Raw genomic sequence first — 8,061 nt, forward strand, 5'->3', positions numbered from 1 at the left:
GAACTCAGCTCCTGGAGGGCCACTGTCCTGCGGAGTGTATCACCAACCTTAATCAAACACACCTGCATATAATTTCAAGTAATACCGAAGACATTTGCTGTGATCAAAATCGCCCCCTATACCCTAATTCCCTGTTTCCTACATTAGTCCACTAATATAGTCAACTTGAAGGAGGTAATGAAAACAAGATGACACCGTGAGTGCGCCGGAAATGTTGCCGCTTTTGCATAGTTTGTGCTTGCTGTTTAATAATAATTAGAAAACCGCTCCAATAGTAACGAAAAGATCTTGAACTGTCATGGAAACTGGCATGTATAAACCTTAATTTAACTATTAAATAATCAATTAAAAAGAAATGTATACCTGTATGTAGGGCTGGGTATCGAGTCCGATACTTTTTAGGCACCGACCGAATTGCCTCGATACCATTGAGTATCGAAAAACGTCTCGTCGTTCGGTACCAAATTTCGATACCTAAGGGGTTAATCTCATCAACGTCAGTGAGCCAATTAGCCTGCAGCACTAGTGTTCGACTAGAAGAGGTACGCGCAGATCGATCAGTGTTTGACATCCGCGAGAGCGATTCGAAAGCGTACGGAGCAGTCTGCTCTCTTTAGCTCTCGTGGTACTGTAATACACCGATCAGTCTGCACAGTCAATCCGCGTCACCGGTTACACTCAGAGATATGGCTCACACGTGAGGCTGTAGTGTGAATGCGTCCCAGCCTCCTTAAATGTAAGGCTACATTTACACTGGTGCGTTTTTGTTTTAAAATGAAAATGATCCTCGTCAAACTGGCGTTTCCGCTGCGTTTCAAGCCAGCTTTCCACTATCTCTGACAAACGACAGACCGGAAGTCATTCGTTTCCAATGGAGAGTAGCGCGGGAGCTGCATGGAGTTCCGATCATATGCAGATGTCCGTTCATACTTTGAGTCTGTATAACCATCAACAAGCTGAAAAATAAAACCAAAGTTTTTTTTAGATAATGTAATCTTGTTAAAATTGATTTAATAAAATTGGTGTCGAAAAAAGTATCGTTCAGGAACCGGTATCGAAGTCAAGGTATCGGTATCGGCATCGATATCGAAGATTTTTTAACGATACCCAGCCCTACCTGTATGACATCACACTCTACCCACATTGGACAAGTGGTTTGCAAAATGGATGGATGGATGGATGATTCAGCTGCAGGCGCCATCTTCTGGCGAGATGTGGGAATTCGTTCGGCACAACCCTAACATTGCATTATGGGTATTCTCTAGCCATTGAGTGTACATCGATTGTGTACTCGTTATTGCAGTGCATTATGGGATGGAATGAGTGCACTCAATAACGTCCTCTATGGTTTCGTACACCACTACAAATGGCTATCCCCTCAAGTAGTGCCCTATTTTAGGGTATAGGGAGCGATTTCGGACACAGCCCTTGATTAGCTGTTCAGGTGTGTTTGATTAAACAAACAAACTCTGCAGAGTTTATTCAGTCTAGACCGCTTGGATGTGCTTGGTACTTTTTTTGTTTATTTTGTTTTGGCCAATATGTTGTCTTAGACTTATACTGACACCTAGTGCTGTGGATGCAGCATCACACAGACATTTTCAGTTATTGATAACTTACAAAATTTGCAGTAAGTCATGATTTGTTTTTGTTTTTTTCTATGAGAGAAAGTGTCAAATAGTGAGTAATATATTTAGCTGATATTAAAATGTCTGCTCCCATGAGGCGACCCACTCCATTTAAAATATGATATGAGTGAAATCTCATGCAAGTGAACATTTTCCGTAATTACTGCTTATTTTTTTTCTTTATGGCTAAAACTTTTTAATGAGGAAAAAGTTACTTTCTTCCATCGTTAAATATCATATGCACCGCACCCACTTCGACCAGGAGTATTTGGGCTTTGTAAGCTGTCTCTTATTAGGCAGTGATACTCATTTGCATAAAAAGCAAGTGAATGTGAGACATGTTTATGTTTTGATTACATTGCCGCCACTAGATCTGGCTTATTCACCTTTAGGCCCACACAGAATCTGTATACGTTTTTTACCTTCCATATTTTCTGTGCTTATTGTGGGGGAAAATTAGTGGAATTCTGCAGAACGGATTTCAATATGTTTAAGTGTGTGTGTGTGTGTGTGTGTGTGTGTGTGTGTGTGTGACTTGCACTTCAGACAAACCAACATCATGCATCAAAGTTATCCATCCATTAAACCCTTCAGTTATCCATCCAAATCATTACTGAATGCTCCACACCACCATCAGAGATCGTTTTAACCTTTATGCAGCATCTTAACGTGGTGCTCATGGCTTGATATGTTTAAAAACAGCAATGCTAGACACAATGAGTCTTAAGGTGCGGTGACTGCGGTCACTATTGTTTGGTGGATTTTTGCGGTCGAAATACAGTCATTTCTATTGGTTGGAATCCACACAGCTGGAAACTTCATGTAAGCGCGACAGATTTCCACATAGATTCCACAGCAAGTTGATCACTCAAATTGGCCACGTTGACCAACAGAGAGCTGCTTGGTTTGAAAGTGACTTTGGTGTGAAGTGTACTTCATACATCACTGCTGTGCTCACAATAGACAAAGAGCCCTTTTTGCCTGCGAAATTTCACCAATGTGACCGCAACTTAAATGCATATATTTAAAAATCCCGTGCAATCTTTTTATTCCCCAATGGCTGTTTATATTGGTCTTCCCAATAACCGCTCATATGACCATAAGAACTTGGCTATTGTTTATGTATAACTTAACTCTGTTTAGTACGTCTCAAAAATTAACCATAGACGAACTTGATTTCTGCCTTGCAACACCTTCTAACCCGTGTTTATTTTCTACTTTTGGCTGAGAAAAATAGTTGCGTTTCTGACTTTGGCAGAAGTACGTTCTGTCTTCCCTCCAGCAGATTGGGTATGAGTAAGTTTTCTCATAGCAGACCCCACGCCCTTCTACACTCAGCGTGCACATGCATCTTCAAATGAGTTCCATCTCTGAGTTGCTATCTTCTGTTTCCTGCTGCTGGTGGTACCGATTGTTGTCTTTTCCCTTTTCTCCCTCTTATTTCCCCACATTGGAGTCAGTCTTTTCTTTTGAAAGTGGTTAAGAACCCTTAAGCGATACACTCAGCACTGACTGCATGTCAGAAGAGCAACGCTCATCTTCTCTGGTCTATCACCTACAACCTCTGCCCTGGAAACTGGGCCCTTCAACATTCCCAATGTATTGAACTCTATGGGGCGAAGTATCAAGCCCCACAGCACTACTCCCACCGTCAGGCATTGTAATATGATGCTTCAAACAGTTTCGACTTTGACATTTCCTGCTGACCATTCAAAGCTCAGCTATTGTTTACCGGACAATTTGCATAATATATTAGGTGAACAGAGCTGGAACAAACATCAAAAAATTAAGGAAGAAGACTGATCCCTTACATGTAGCTACATTGAGTTTTTCTGTAGAGCGCCGATGGCTTATCATGACTTTGAGAGAAAATAAGTTTGAAGACTGGAGTAATGGCTGCTGAAAATTCAGCTTAGCCATCATAGGAGTAAATTACCTTTTATTTAGAATTCAGAAACCTTTCTTATTAGCGACACCATTAAGTGAACTGCAGTCAGCAACTTATTTATAAAGTATAATTAAAACTATAGACTATATATATCTGGCTGTGTGAGACTATAGTTTGAATAAATCCCTTTTCTTTGCATGACACATTGACATTACAGTACAGAATAGCTCTTGCGGCATTAACCTGTGTCAGAACGGACGAGAGGCTCTCAGGAGCATGAATAATGTCACATCCATCTGGTTTTCCCAGCAAAAGCATCCGAAGTCCTTCACATAAAAATCAGTCTACAGGCTTTCAACCTAGGAAGTTGGGCAAGGTCTCATTTTTTAAAGTCTCGTTACAAGCTGTTTACATATTGGCAACAAAAAAGCAATAAATACATGAAAACTCCTACACATAGCCCCTGTGTGTATATATATATATATAAAAAATAAATTATAGGAATATTTAACAATATTAATATTTTTGCTGTATTTTTAGAGGGTTTTTTTTTTCAAATAAATGCACATAAAGAAAAAAATTTTTTAAGTCTTTTTTATTCCAGACTAAATTTTAAAAGTTAAGTTCACTTCACTTCACTTCACTTCAGTACCGGCAAAATGAGTCACAATGAGAACATTTTCAAAAATGAATTATTTTTGTTTTCACAATCTCCATTAAAAAAAACTTTCAAAATGATGTATGATTTGTTTGAATCGACCACAAAATGACTGAGCTACACCCGTTTGAAGTCGATGGAGTCAGCAAAGCCAATTTAGAGAAAACATTGAGTTTGAGTTTTCTGAAGGTTCCAAAGCAAAATCACCTGCAACGTTGCATCTTTTCAGTCACGTGGACTGATTTTAAGGTGTTTTGTTGCCGTTATTTTTTTTTAAGCTTAATATTTGCATAACCTTGTTTTGTATGTTATTTATGACTACATGATTGGATACCAAATGGATCCTTTTGTAGTCTTGATAGTTTAATTTACTCCATATTTTTTAATGCGGTTGCCCTCAGCTGATAATCAAAGCCATCAATAGCTGCTCAGTCAAACACGTCGTGAATATTCGCTCGTGCACAAACCTGCCAGTGCGAAATACACCGCAAGTGCCTTTAGCTGTAATGCAATCCGCAGATTGAAGCCTGATGCAAATATCCTTGCTCTCCGCTGACCCCTCTGTCAGATTCACCAAAGCCAAATGCTTTCTACAGCGCTCTCCTCTTCGCCTGAGCACCGTTTTCTCATACTCCACTGTATGGGCACTTGGCAAGCGAACGGCGCTCTATCCGTGGGCGACGAGAGATGTTAGCACAGCTGATTTTTCAGCTCTGCATTTTGCAGTGTGCTGGTGTGAATTACCACCCTGGGATGCTTGAATGGTTAATAAGACTTCCATGAATCACATAGCAAACCTGCAACAAACTCCCCCTGGTCTTCCAATTGAGAGGTTTTGTCACGGTAGCCAAGCAAATCATATTTGTGTTATATGAAGATAACTAAACCGTCGTCTTCCCCTCTCCGTGGAGGGAGAGATGGATTGCCCCCAGGGTGGATGCGAATAGGCAGGGTAATGTTATGGTAATAAGTGTAGCTTGATTCTAGGCCTGCGCTGGGTATTTTTAAATTGTGTTTTAGCATCTTTAAGGCCTGTAGAGCTTTTAATGGTTAATATCTAGCAGCCATGGCGGGAGGAATATCGATTTTTCAGGGTTCGTATGCATTGTATGTATGTTTGGGTGTTATGTATTGTTGTGTATATGTATGTGTGTGTGTGGTTGATCTCTGGCCTCTGATTCACTCACACACTCTCTCTGGAGTGTTTTCCTCAGGCTGTTCTCTCATCATATGGATATATTTCTCCATCATTTCCACTATCTACTCTATCTTTACTGTATCTCTTTCTTTCTCCTCTTGCTTGCCTTAACTGTCCATTGCCTCTTTCAACTGAGAAGTTGAAATTTAAAGTTTCATCTGTGTTTGGTTATTGTGTTTTAATTGAATCCTGCTGCTTTTCAAATGCTTGAATAAAAATATAATATGCCTAAATGCCTGAATATGAGAATCCATTATAAAAAGAAAGAAGCAACTACTATGATGTAACATCAATATTTAAAGTGTTAAAGTTAATATAAATTTAAAAGGTGTGTGTGTGTGTGTGTGTGAGAGAGAGAAATTAGTGTATTTTCTATGGGATTACATTTCTGCCGCAATTCTGCGCGCGAAAGATCATATTTTGAGTGCACAAAAGTGCATTTTGCATGCGCGCGATCTGAGTTTTGTGGAGAAAACGTTCGTTTCGCAAAGAAAAAAGTATTTCGAGCACACAAAAATCAATTTTGCATTTAAAATAAGTTTTTGGATGTGTGCAGACCTTCTCTTTTGCGCGTGCAACGTTTCACTAGCTTGCTCACCTGATGCCCGCCCTCAGTGCTCTCTAAATACCAACAGCTCGCGTGCTCAACACAACCCAGCTTTACAATATGCCATAATTCCAGCCAATCAGAGACCAGGCTGCTAAATTCTGATTGGCTGCCTTGACAACCACTCACAACATTCCTTGCATTACCTCGACAGCAGAAGAGGAAAAATACAGTGCATGCATAATTATTATGCAAGTTCATATTCTGATTATATTTTTTTCCAAGCACATTTTACCAATTCCAAACAACATCAATCTTAATAACCACTATTAATCTTGTATTTAATCACTTATAATATATATATTATTATTCATGAAGGCTGGAAGTGAAAAACGCCTTATATTCAGGTGTGCATAATTATTATTATATTATATTCAGGTGTGCATAATTACCACAGAAATGTGGCAGAAATGTAATCCCATAATTTTCCACCTGTTGATGAAGAGTGTAGGCCTGTTCACACCAAGGTTGATAACTATGAAGATAAAGATATAGTTCTAAAATTCGTGCTCAGTATTAAAGAATAACAGAGTCCACACCACAACTATAACGATAACGGCACAGAGAAACGAGATCGTTGGTATCACTTTCAGAACTATTTTTTTCTAGCTGAGGAGTGATTAAAAACATTGACAGCCAATCAGAATCAGTCCTGCTATCACGAGCTCGAGAATTTAAAGCGATCGTGTGCTTAGAATAAACAGACGATATCGTCCGCTGGTGTGGATGCTAATATAGTTATCTTTATAGTTCTCGTTCTTGGTGTGTACGGGCCTTGTGTTTGAGATGAAATATAAGATGTAATGTTTGCAGAAAATAAAAATCAAGGTAAATATCACTGTATACCTGTATAGGAAATGTATATCACTATTTATGTATTTATTTATTTATGTATTTTTATTTATTTATTGTTAGGTTTAGAGTTCATTTACAACTACAAATAACCCTTAAGTTTACAATAATTTGTGTTAAAACTAGACACTTTTATTAAGAAAGCAATTTAGGATTTGTTTATTTATTGTTTGTTTGTTTGTTAGGTTTAGAGTTAATTTGAATCTACAACTAACCCTAAGTTTACAATAATTTGCCATAAGACTAGAAACATTTATTTATTTATTTACTTACTTACTTACTTTCTATCTATCTTTCTATCTATCTATCTATCTGTCTGTCTGTCTGTCTGTCTGTCTGTCTGTCTGTCTATCTATCTATCTATCTATCCTATCTATCTATCTATCTATCTATATATCGTCTATCTATCTATCTATCTATCTCTCTCTACTATATATATATATACATACAGTAGAGATAGATAGATAGATAGATAGATAGATGCTTATATATACAATATATATATAAGTATATATAATCATTTAATAAATAAAAATGATATTGAATTTATAGCATTACACACACACATTATATATTATTATAACATTCTATATACACACACATAATCAAAATGCATTTATTAAAAATATTTAATTATTTTGTGCAATTATAATAAAATTATATATAAATACGCATAAACTGTATTTACAGTATTACTTAATTGTCATGATAATGTGTATGTGTGCGTCTATATATAATGCATATGATATATATAATATATATATGCATTTAATAAAAATATAGAACTATTTTATTATAATAACAATGTATATAAATACACATACAGTATTTAAAGTATTACTGTCACATGCTTAATTATACTAAATTGTCAAGATAATGTGAATATATGTGTGTGTGTGTGTGTGTGTACAAACCTGGTCTGAGGATCAGTGTTAGGGAAAGTGGAGAGAACTCTGTATCCGGTCTGCTGCAGCGCTGTCATGTAGTGGCTGGAAGATCCTCTGATCTGCCTGAAGTTGATGTAACTCTGAACTCCACGCAAGAGAGAGACAACAGTCTTCTGCTTCTTATCTAAAAACACACATGAAAATTGTACATGATGTGCATTTATGTTTAATATACACATTTGGTGTGTGTCTGTACTGTATGTATACGTACATCTGCTGGTATCATGTGTGTCTTCTTGCTGATCAGGTAAGAGAGTGTGTATGCCTGTACCTCTTAAAGGAG

At 37.5% G+C, this 8,061-nt stretch overlaps 1 protein-coding gene across 2 annotated transcripts in view; it reads left to right on the forward strand.

Moving 5' to 3' along the window:
* The window catches only part of LOC107716611 (bridging integrator 3-like), a 70,778-nt gene that overhangs the window by 30,909 nt on the left and 31,808 nt on the right, over positions 1–8,061 (forward strand). The window lies entirely within an intron of this gene.

This window comes from Sinocyclocheilus rhinocerous, unplaced genomic scaffold (assembly GCF_001515625.1).
Source record: "Sinocyclocheilus rhinocerous isolate Xijiao unplaced genomic scaffold, SAMN03320098_v1.1 scaffold4768, whole genome shotgun sequence".
Lineage (NCBI taxonomy): Eukaryota > Metazoa > Chordata > Actinopteri > Cypriniformes > Cyprinidae > Sinocyclocheilus > Sinocyclocheilus rhinocerous.